Consider the following 11,609-nt stretch of genomic DNA (forward strand, 5'->3'; position numbering starts at 1 on the left):
ACCAAAAACTAATTTTTATTAAAGATTTACAAAAAGTATGTGCATTGTCTTTTTCAGGTTGTAAAGTCTTTTCTACAGATCAGTTACATTTGATAGGAGTCGCAGTCAATACGCCATTCTGCTTTATTAGTTGTACTGTAATGCTTCCCCAGCGTTTTGCATCCTTGACATCTGGAGGAACACTCTTGCACTATAGTGTAACAAAAGCAGGACAACAACAACAACAACCCAGCAGGAAAGGCGATGATTGCCCTTTTGGAAAGGGCTGCACCTCCATGGTAAAGCATTGCTTGGCATACAGATGGACCAATGCTCTGACTCAGTATAGAAAGACTGACCTCCCTATGTTTCTTGAGGAAAGGCGTAGCTGAGCGCTAGAGAGGACACCTGCCTTGCATCCAGAAAGTCCACTTTTCCTTCCTTGGTATATCCAGGTAGGGTGTAATAAGACCCCTTGCCTGAAACCCTGCAGAACTGCCGGCCGCCTCTGTTGACAGATCTGAGCTAGATGACTCGCATTCTGTGTTTCCATGTGTGTCCCTTCTGAAACAAAGCATGTGTATTTGTTTGCTTGATTCCTTCTTTATACTTTTATTTTATTATTAAAATTTGTATACAGCCCTTCATCCGAAGATCCTCAGGCAGTTCACATCGTAAAAATGCAGAACAAAGCCACATAGCACATAATAAAAGCAAAAACAAAGAAAACCAATAACCCCGTTTCCACAGACAAAGGACATAACCAGACAAAGGCCTGGTTGAAGAGGAAAGCTTTTTCCTGGCACTTAAAGATGTATAATGAAGATGCCAGGCGAACCTCCCTGGGGAGAGCATTCCACAAATGGGGAGCCACTGCAGGAAAGGCCACCCTCCGGACCTCTCATGGAGGGGGCACATGAAGAAAGGCCTCAGATGATAAATGCAGAATCTGGGTTGGTTCTTATGGGGAGAGGTAGTCTTTGAGGTATAGTGGTCCTGAGCCGTTTAAGGCTTTATAGGTCCAAACCAGCACTTGGAATTGGACCCAGAAGCTAATTGGCAGCCAGTGCAATCAGGACAGGATCTGTGTAATAGGCTCAGACCATCTTGCCCCAGTGAGCAACTTTCAATCCCGGTGCCTTGATCTATTTCCATGAAATTGACATTATGGATTGGGTATTTAACTGCCAAGTGTTGTGCAAACATGCACACAAACACATAATTTGCATTATATGCTGTACCACAGAGTTTGCATGATTGACTGCTATATTTCAAATTCCTTGTGGGGGCGGGGAGCTTGTAAAAAGTCCAAGTCCAAGTAAGGGCCAAAAGTATATTATGCATTTAAAAGCAAACAAGCAAAACTGCTGCATGTAGCACTTGACCTATGCACACCCACACACCCCTGGTCTGTTTCTGCTCAATGTGAAATTGAAGACCACAAGAGGGTCATGAACTCCATTTTCAAAAGGAACAGTTTGCAAAGTGTGCACAAATTTAAGGCTTGTGGTTGTAGAAATGCAGGTCAGAGAAGCGGAAGTGGAGGCAATTCTGTTAATTATGCCCACAATCTACAAGAAAAAGCCACATCATAATTTAAAGGCATGAAGTGGCCTTTATGTTGCTTGCTGCCTTTTTTACTGATATAGTGGTGCTATGAGAATGGGAAAAAATAGTCAACTTGTCATATTACTAGCTTCACACAATCTCACCCAGAATCAGTCTGGGTTCAGGCCTGACCATGAATCTGAATCACCTTCTCCCTTTATTGAGAGAAAGACAGGGAGAGTTCTTCCTCAATCTCTCAGCAGCTTTTGATACCATGGACCATGGCATCTGTCTGCGCCAACTTAATGAGATGGGTATGGTAAGCACGGTTTGACAGCAATTCCCACCTTATCTTGAAGGTGGGTTTCAGAACTTCCTCCCATCAAGGCAGATCTAGACTATGGAAGGGAGCGGGTGGCGCTGAATTCTAAACCACTGAGCCTCTTGGGCCTGCTGATCAGAAGCTCGATGGTTTGAATCCATGCTCTGGTGGTGAGCTCCCATTGCTCGGTCCCAGCTTCTGCCAGCCTAGCAGTTCGAAAGCATATCAGTGTGAGTAGACAAATAGGTACCGCTGTGGCAGGAAGGTAAACAGTGTTTCTGTGCTCTCTGGCACTTGTCATGCTGCCCCATTGTGCCAGTAGTGGTTTAGTCATGCTGGCCACATGACCTGGAAAGCTGTCTGTGGACAAACGCCACCTCCCTCGGCCTGAAACGAGATGAGCGCCATACCCCATAGTTGCCTTTGACTGGATTTAACTGTCTAGGGGTCCTTTACTTTCCTTTTACTTACTATGGAAGTAATGAAATTTAATCTTCAGGGCCCCTGACCCCCTTTTGAGCAGAGTTATTTCCCAGTCTGTGGCTGTATTATAATTGCTTTTAGATGGCTGTAGACATTCCAGTTGTTTTATCTCATGTTCGTTTTATCTCTTGTCAGAGTGTTGGACCAAGACTGGGATGAGGAACATGTGGCCCTCCAGATTCTCTGTTGGACTCCAGTTCCCATCAGCATCAGCCAGCATAGCCAGTGACCAGAGATGGTGGGAACAGGAGCCTAGCAATGTCTTGAGGACCACAGGTCTCCCATTTCTTAATTAGGTCATGGGAAACAAGATTTTATTTTATTTTATGGCATTTTAGGCCAGTGTCTCTGAGCCTAACTTACCTCACAGTGTTGTTTTGGGGATAAAAAGTGGAGGGGGATAACCACATACCCCACTGCCTTGAGCTGTGGGAGGAAAGTTGAAATATAAAAGCAATAATAAATAAAATAAAATGTGAATGTTTACATTTTAATATTTTAGTGTAATTGAACTGTCCCTTCCTTTGTTCCTCTTCCAGCATGTTTCACCGAAAATATTTTAAAGCAAAAACAGGCCAAAACAACAACAACAACCCTCTACTTTGTTTAGGTGTGTGATTAAAATTGTATGTTTGCAGCCATAAAGAAAACAAAAGAATAAAACCTTTTATCTTATTTTGGGGGAGAGAAAATATGTTGAATAATAAGACTCCTGCTGCAAGCAAACAGGAAAGCCTGAGGTAATATGTGTGACATTAATACTGTTTTCGATGCCACAATTGGTTTGGGCTTGTTGGAGGCCCCTGGAGCACCACTGAATCACAGCTCGTGGAATTGGTTTCTGTTTTTACAGACTGAGGATTTAGACAGGATGCAGCGATGAGGCTGAATCCACCATCTCTTGATCCCTGCTTATTATAGCTGAAGGGACTGACTGGATGGGCCAATGCCTCATTATGAAGATCTCCTGCCTGAATCCAGAGTTTTCAAAAAATGACCATCCACTCTCTAATATTTCCTCCCTGGGCAACATGATCAAACCTTGGATTGGTAAGAATGTCGACAGAAGAAGCCTTGGTGATTGCATTATGCAAGATAAGTGCCTCATTGGAACAGACGGATGTGATGACTATCAAAATTGACAATTTGGGACAAAAAGTGACTGATTTGGGACAAAAAGTGAACATCTATACAGAAACTATTCAGGAATTGTTTCAGGAATCTGCTTTGACATGGCAAATTGTTGAGAAGGCAAGGGAGAAAGTTGTTGTTGAACCTAAAGTAATACAAGTGGAGAGAGTCCCAGTCTTACAGAGGCAATTTGATAAATATAAGTTGTTGCCTTCTATGACTGAATTTAGAGAAAGTCAGATTTTGAGGATTGGAACCCTGCTTGGATTTGAGAAGGAAAGTTGGATAGATTCCCTCATGCAGGGATGTACTGACCTTTGGGATTTGGACTTGGGCCAGGAGGAGATTGGAGTTGTGGGGAATTTCAGTTTTGGAGGGATTTTGAAACACGTCCTGAAACATCTTTTGGACTTTAATGCTAACTACGGAGATTTGGCTGACCTGTCGAGAAAGAATAAAAATATTGCTAGGTTGGAGCCTCCCCGAGATCTACTCCTTGGCATCAAAGGAAGGAAATTAAGAACAAGATCAACAGAAGACAAAGTAAAGTGCATGTAAAATATGAAGAAGACCTGCAGAAGGGACTTGGAAAAGAGTTAAGAGCCTCGGACAGAAGATCACCAGGTTGATGGACCATATGGAATAGACGGAAAAGACTGGCAGAATCCGAGACCAGGGAGAAGAGACGGTGGAAGAAGATTGGAAAAAGTTTAAAGTTTATTTATAGAAATATTGTAAAATTAATGAGTGTTAGAAAAATGTTGGAATGAAATTATATGGCTTTAGTAGAAATGTTATAAGGAATTAAGTATAAATAAGTATTATGGTATTAATGGAAGATAAGGTTAAAATAAGTTAAGTTAATTATATGACAGAAAATAGAGAAAGAGGGAAAGGAATTGCTGAAATAATTAATAGAAGTGGAATACAAAAAGGGAGGTGAGAGGAGGTTGATGAAACGAGGGAATGAAAGATAGGGCATTGAAACGGTATGATGTATGTTTTTTAAATTTTTTATGTTTAGTTTAATGTGTTAATGTTGTGTTGTGCATTGTATATTGTATTGTATTGTATTTCTTTTGCCTGTTTTTCTTCTCTTTTTTCTTTTCTTCTTCTTTTCTTCTTTTTTTTGTAAGATTTAAAAGTAATAAATATTATTTTTTTAAAAAAAATGATCAAAGGGTGCTGACCTGGCAGCTGCAGGTATACCTGGAAAAAACAGGTTGTTGTTGTTGATTAGTCATTTAGTCGTGTCCGACTCTTCGTGACCCCATGGACCAGAGCACGCCAGGCACTCCTGTCTTCCTTTTTTTTTTAATGAATATTTATTAGCATTTCCAAATTAATACAAAATACAAAACCAAAAGAAAAACAGAAAAAAGACAAAAAATACAAAAATACAAAACTTAAAAACAATTAAAAACACATAGAATTTCAGTTGCTTACTTTTCCTTTATCTTATTTCTCAGACCTCATCGCCCCTCCCCTCTCTGTATTCCAATTCAAGTTGTTAACTCAGCAAGTCCTCAACTAATTTAATTCACTTTAAAAACCAATTTTACTTTGTCTCATCTTAGCTCACATCCAAACTTATACATCAATACTTATTCTTAAAGCATTTTCTAAGATTGGCTACAATTCCCTTCCACGAATTTCCCAGTTTTCATACAAATAATAAAGTAAAAAGAAAACAAATTGTATTTATATACCCTTTAAATTCCCAATTTCTAATCCCCCCATACCCCCTTCCCAGTTTCCATCCCCAACAAATGTCTATCAGTCTCAATATGCAATCAGCCTGGAGATCTAACATCTGAGGCTCTTAATTCTCTCTCACTTCCTCTCTGCTGGTCTTTTTGATAGTCCTTAATGTTAAACAGCAAATCTCGGAGAAGCTCCGGCCCAACAAGATCCATGTTTCTTCCGGTCAGACCTCCATACTTAAAGGTGAAGCCTGTGGGGTAGTCCAAATCTTGTTTCATACTCCTTTCAAGTCCAATTGTCCCCACTGCTCCAACCTCCACCTTAATCAAATTTGTAATCCTTAGGTCTTCAGATCTCCACACAAGGAGATCTCTCCATTTTTCACTCTCCAATTCAGGCCAGACTTTCCACATCACGTTTTTATTTTCCTTTGTTGCCATCATGTCAGGCCTCAAGTTGCAGCTCTCCTTTGGCATCTGGAAAATTACGGCTCCTCCTTCCTTTTCTTAAGGGACAACATATATCTCCTTCTCCAAATTCTCAAAGCTCTCAAGTTTCTCTGTTTTTCCAGTTGAATAGGCTTCCTGTTCCAAATCCTTATCAAATTCAATGATGGTGTTTACTGTTAAGTCCAGAGTTGTAACACTTGTAGCCAAAACATCAATTTGGCCTTGTAACTTTCCCAAGAGAACAAATGCTCTGTTCAGCTCAGCCTGAATTTTTCCTCCTCCAGCCATTCTTGTAATGTCCCAAAACCCCCTCAAGAGGGATTTTAGCTCCTTAATGTTCCTTTCAGCTCAAGTCCAAAAATCCAGTTAGTTTGTATCAGCCCTTCCTTATTTTCAGCAAATTGTAACAAATATAACCAGCAAGAGCAACAGAAACAAATTTCTCTTTTTCCGTTTTGACAGCTGACTTGACAGCTGTCAAACTCTTCAATACCTCAAGGCTCTCTCGCGGAACACTCCCGGGTCCGGGGGGGGGGGTGGCACTTCAGCTCCCAAAATTAATTATTTGTCTGCAGGCTCCCCTGCTTCCAATAAAATTTCATATAATGCCAAACCGTGAAATTAAAGTCTTTTACAGAAGAAAAAGAAGATTCTCTCGACCTTAGTTAGCAGGTCCTTTGCTTTAGATTGTTTACAAGGAGGAAAGGCTGACTTCCTCTTTGGACCTTCCCTGATCGTGCATAATTCATAAAAAAGAATTTTTCTTTAAAGTTCCAATTTCCGTACTACTCACAGGTTGTTACTTTAGAGTCCAATTGTTCACAAGAAGAAGTCAGCGCTCTCTGACAAACGGCTGTGCGGCTTCACTCCTCGGGAGAAGCAGTCGACTCTCAGCACTGTGCCGCTCACCCCGTCCTGTTCCGGAGCCTTTAAAAAGGCTCCTTCGCAGCTTAAAGGTAAAGGTACCCCTGCCCGTACGGGCCAGTCTTGACAGACTCTGGGGTTGTGCGCCCATCTCACTTAAGAGGCCAGGGGCCAGCGCTGTCCGGAGACACTTCTGGGTCATGTGGCCAGCGTGACATCGCTGCTCTGGCGAGCCAGAGCCGCACACGGAAACGCCGTTTACCTTCCCGCTGGTAAGCGGTCCCTATTTATCTACTTGCACCTGGAGGTGCTTTCGAACTGCTAGGTTGGCAGGCGCTGGGACCGAGCAGCGGGAGCGCACCCCGCCGCAGGGATTCGAACCGCCGACCTTTCGATCGGCAAGTCCTAGCCGCTGAGGCTTTAACCCACAGCGCCACCTGCGTCCCACAGCTTGGGGGGGCGCAAAAGGTGCCCGCCGAGTCCCCACGCTCACAGGCTTCCGTGCCTGTGATTTTTAAGGGTCCCCGCTTTGCTGCAGCGGCAAGACCCGATCCCGCAGAGCCGATCCCTCCAGAGCTCGGAGGGAATCCGCCATTAATCGGTGGCGCCAACCTGGAAGTCCTCAGGCACTCCTGTCTTCTACTGCCTCCCGCAGTTTGGTCAAACTCATGCTGGTAGCTTCAAGAACACTGTCCAACCATCTCGTCCTCTGTTGTCCCCTTCTCCTTGTGCCCTCCTTCTTTCCCAACATCAGGGTCTTTTCCAGGGAGTCTTCTCTTCTCATGAGGTGGCCAAAGTATTGGAGTCTCACACACTAGACCTGATCAATAGGATGAGGGCAGCAGAGAGGAAACAAAGCTTCAAGATCTGCCCTTCCAGTGAACACTCAGGGCTGATTTCCTTCAGAATGGAGAGGTTTGATCTTCTTGCAGTCCATGAGACTCTCAAGAATCTCCTCCAGCACCATAATTCAAAAGCATCAATTCTTCGGCCATCAGCCTTCTTTATGATCCAGCTCTCACTTCCATACATCACTATTGGAAGTGAGAGCTGGACCATAAAGAAGGCTGATCACTGAAAAAACAGATTACCGGTATCTAGATCCATTCTAGTCTGGTTTCAGGCCCTGTTTGGGCACTTAAACAGCCTTAGTCACCCTTTATCAGAAGAGAAACTGGGAGACTGTGACCCTGTTGGTTCTCCTTGACCTCTTAGAGGCTTTTGACACAGTTGACCATTGTGTTCTTCTGGAGTGACAGCAAGGAGGTGGGAGGATTACCCTTGGGAGCTGTCATCCAGTGATTTGGAGGACGGTGTCTTCTGTATGCTGATGACACACAAGCGCTTTCTCTCTCTCCCCACTCTGTCGCAATCAGGAGAGGCAGTGAAGGTGCTGCACAGGTGCCTGGAAGTAGTGATGGACTGGATGAAGGCCAATAAACTGATGCTGAGTCATGTTAAGAAAAAGTGTCATGGGTGGGTGGTTCCCAGGTCTGAGAATTGGGTGCGTGATCTGATCTGGGAGGGGCAGCACTTCCTCTGAAGAAACAGGTTCATAGACTTTATAGCTTCCCACCTCACAGATTTAATGAATTTCCACTCACTCAGATTTTGCTATGGGTTATAGAGGGTTCCATCATTTGGGGGGAAGTGTCTGCCCAACTGCGCAGGTTAACTTCAAAGGCAAAACCATGGCCAGCTTTATAGCAAAAGGAGCTCCTTAGAGCAATGCATGGCTGTGAAGATGTCAGTTTTACCAAAATTTCTCCCAATCTAAGGTATTGCTTTTCAGCTGAAGTGATTAGTACCTTTTATTAAGGATTCCATGTGCCTTTCTTGGGTTCAGCTTGAAACACTCCCTCCTATCCCCACAATTAAATTCCTGCCATTTCTAAATCCCTCATAGACAATGATTCACAAGATTTCTAACTCCTTCCTGTGCATGACTCTCTACAAATTTGGAAAAAAATGGCCATCAGGAAGGAACATTCCCTCTTTGCTCCATTCCTGGATCATAAAGAGTTTTGTCATCCTGATAAACAGAAGCAGTTCCAGGGATGGGAGGACTAGGGGAGGGGTTACTCTGACTTTGGAACTTTTTTTATAGAGGCTTTGAAAATCACTTGTTCTAAACTATATTGCAAGGTTTAAAGGTGAATTGGTTTCAAATTGCGCAAATAAAAGCAATGGCTGCCCAGGTTGCACGCAGAGGTGATCTGGTATGTAGTCTTTTTAAAATAATAATAATAATAATAATAATAATAATAATAATAATAAATGTTATTAGTATTTTCCACACAACAACAACAACACGAAAAATAACAATATACAACACACAAAAACTAACATTCGGAAACTAAAGAAGGCAACAACAACTAAAAAAAAAACCCCACAAATCCATATCTTACAAGTTAAGACTATAAACACTAAAACAACAACAACAAGAAGACACTGACTTCCACCAATCCCACAGCACCTCCTTTATCTCTCATTGTTTTCTTCCTGTTCATCTCTTCCTGTTTTCCTATTTTCCTTATCATCTCTATCCTAACATCTAGATATAAATCCCTCTTTCTTATCCTTTCACTTCACAAGGTTATTCCAGACTCAGCCAGATTTCTGTCCTCGAACCTTGACTTTTGAGGTATTCATTTAGGCACTCCCATTCTTTTTTTCCTTCACCTTTGACAGACATAATAAGACAAAAACTGGTATGCAGTCTTTGACATCGAACGAACATTTTTACAATCAATCTATTCCTTCCTTGAAAGGTGTGGCTTCTCTTATTTGCCACTGGTTACAGGATGGGGGACAGAAGTAGTCTGAAACTGGCAGGGGTGGGGGACTTAAATACTGCATTTGATTATGAGCTATGGAAAAAGATCTGGTCTCATCCTCCACTGAAAACAGTCTTTGCTATTAGAATTCAGGAAGCATCCTTAAAGGAGCTCCTGTGCTGGCACTGGGCTCTGGTTCTGCTTTCAAACATGCTAAGCACGGCTTCCCCACAGTTGGAGGGTGTGCAGAAGTCATGGCACCCTTTTCTACATGTGGTTGGAATGTGCTTTAATTCACAGGCTTCATTCAGAGTGGGCTGGTGCTTAGTGTGGGGTCAGGATTTAATTTTGTTAGCACATTATTTTTGCTGTTTTGCTGTTTATGTTTTTGTGTTTTGTTGCTATATTTGTTGTTATATAGCCTGTTGAATTATAAGAGGTTTGTTTAACTTTACCAAATATTTCTTAATGAGATGCTCTCATTAACTTATTGTCTAATTTTTGTTATATTTTCATTCAATTATGCATTTTCTTTTTCATGTTGTTAGCTGCCTTGAGCCTAGGTTATTATGGAAAGGCAGCATACAAATAAATGATGATGGTGAGGATGTTTTCCTGGGTGTTCACCTTGGCCTCTGACATAACCACTCAAAAAAACCAGCCTCTTTGACCTGCAGTGGCATTGCTAGCCTCTGAAAGTGAAGACAACCCTTTTCTGCATCACAAAAACTTCCTCTCCTTGAAGACACATCTAGAGATAGCTGCTCATTGGAAAACCTCCCAAGGACCTTCTAAAGAGGGGTGGTGGCGGCGGACTTCCGTATGGGACCACCTTGCTCTCTCTGAGCAACCTTACCATCATAGGGTGGTAAAAGGAGCTGTCAAACAGGTCTGACATGATTGCATTCCCCTTTACTAGTTACGTCAACAAATCTCTCACTCCACCACATCCTCATTCCTCTCTGTTCAGGGGGAATTTGAAACTGTGAATATGTAATATAAAATGCCTGGTTCCTGGTCATGAAGTCAACGTCTTTGTTCCTTTTTGTGCTTTCATCTTTGTGCTGACACAACTTACCTGCCATTCTTAATCTGAAGCATTCCTTTGTCCATTGAATTGTTAAAATGTAATAATGGTATCTGACACACACACAAAAAAAGGGGTTTGTAGCCTGGGAGGACTCCTGGATTTCAGCTTGTCACTGAAGTGTCTTCTCTGCTTAGGCTGGTTCACCAGCTACAACTGTTCCTGGATCAGGATATTAAGCTCAGTTGCCCGTGCTCTGGTGGCCTCACACCTGGACTACTGTAATGAGCTGTCCTTGAAAACAGTCCAGAGCCTGCAGCTACTGCAGAATGTGGCTGCCAGGTGAGTAAGTGGCGCTACCATATGAGAGTATGTGTCGTTGGTCCTGAAAGCACTGCAAGGGTTGCCAGCAATCTACCGAGCCCAATGCAAGCATATAGTACTAGCATATACAGTGGTACCTCGAGTTACATACGCTTCAGGTTACATACACTTCAGGTTACATACGCTTCAGGTTACAGACTCCGCTAACCCAGAAATAGTACCTCGGGTTAAGAACTTTGCTTCAGGATAAGAACAGAAATCGTGCTCCGGCAGCGCAGCAGCAACAGGAGGCCCCATTAGCTAAAGTGGTACCTCAGGTTAAGAACAGTTTCAGCTTAAGAACGGACCTCCAGAACGAATTAAGTTCTTAACCCAAGGTACCACTGTATAACCTTTAATGGCCAGGTACCCAAGTACCTCAAAGAGTGCTTGCCCCAATATCAACCATCTCGGTGAGGCCTTGTTGGTGGTGCCACCATGATGAGCTTTTAAGTGGTGGTTCCCTGTTTGTAATGCCTTTCCTGTTGACAGAGCCAGCCCACCCATAAGGCAGAGTGAAGCAGCTGCCTCAGGCAGCAGTAGCACAAGAGGTGGTGCCATTAGCTCTGCTGCAGACGCAATCCAGGTCAGGGAGGTGGTGGCGGCGGTAATGGCAGAGCAGCACAGTGTTCCACTGCCCAGCTTTGCTGCCAAGCAGGCAGGGAGATTTGTCAAGGTAAGGAGAAGCCCTTGCTGAACTCTCCCTGCCCTGCGTACGCCCATTGCTGTGGTGAGGCTTTGCAATAGCTTCTCCTTAAGGAAAAGCCATTGCAAAGCCTCACTGCCAGGGTGGGGGGAGACTCTGCAGAGTTTGCCCCCCAACCCTACACCCAGTGGCGAGTCTTTGCAAGGGCTTTTCCCTGAGGGGAAGCTCTTGCAGAGCTTCATGCCCCCACCTAGCAGTGGCAGTGGGACGTTTTGCCTCAGGCTCCGAAATGTCTCAGGCAGCCGCTGCCTGGTAA

The 11,609-nt window shown here is 43.4% G+C and overlaps 1 long non-coding RNA gene across 1 annotated transcript; it reads right to left on the reverse strand.

Moving 5' to 3' along the window:
- Positions 1-2,694: 2,694 nt before the first annotated feature.
- On the reverse strand, positions 2,695-10,399 carry LOC307223435. The gene is made up of 3 exons (XR_013842085.1): positions 10,336-10,399; positions 10,114-10,219; positions 2,695-2,758 (listed from the first exon to the last, which is right to left on the reverse strand). It is a non-coding gene; the product is annotated as an uncharacterized lncRNA (long non-coding RNA).
- Positions 10,400-11,609: the final 1,210 nt, after the last annotated feature.

This window comes from Podarcis cretensis, assembly GCF_951804945.1.
Source record: "Podarcis cretensis genome assembly, chromosome: 8".
Classification (NCBI taxonomy): domain Eukaryota; kingdom Metazoa; phylum Chordata; class Lepidosauria; order Squamata; family Lacertidae; genus Podarcis; species Podarcis cretensis.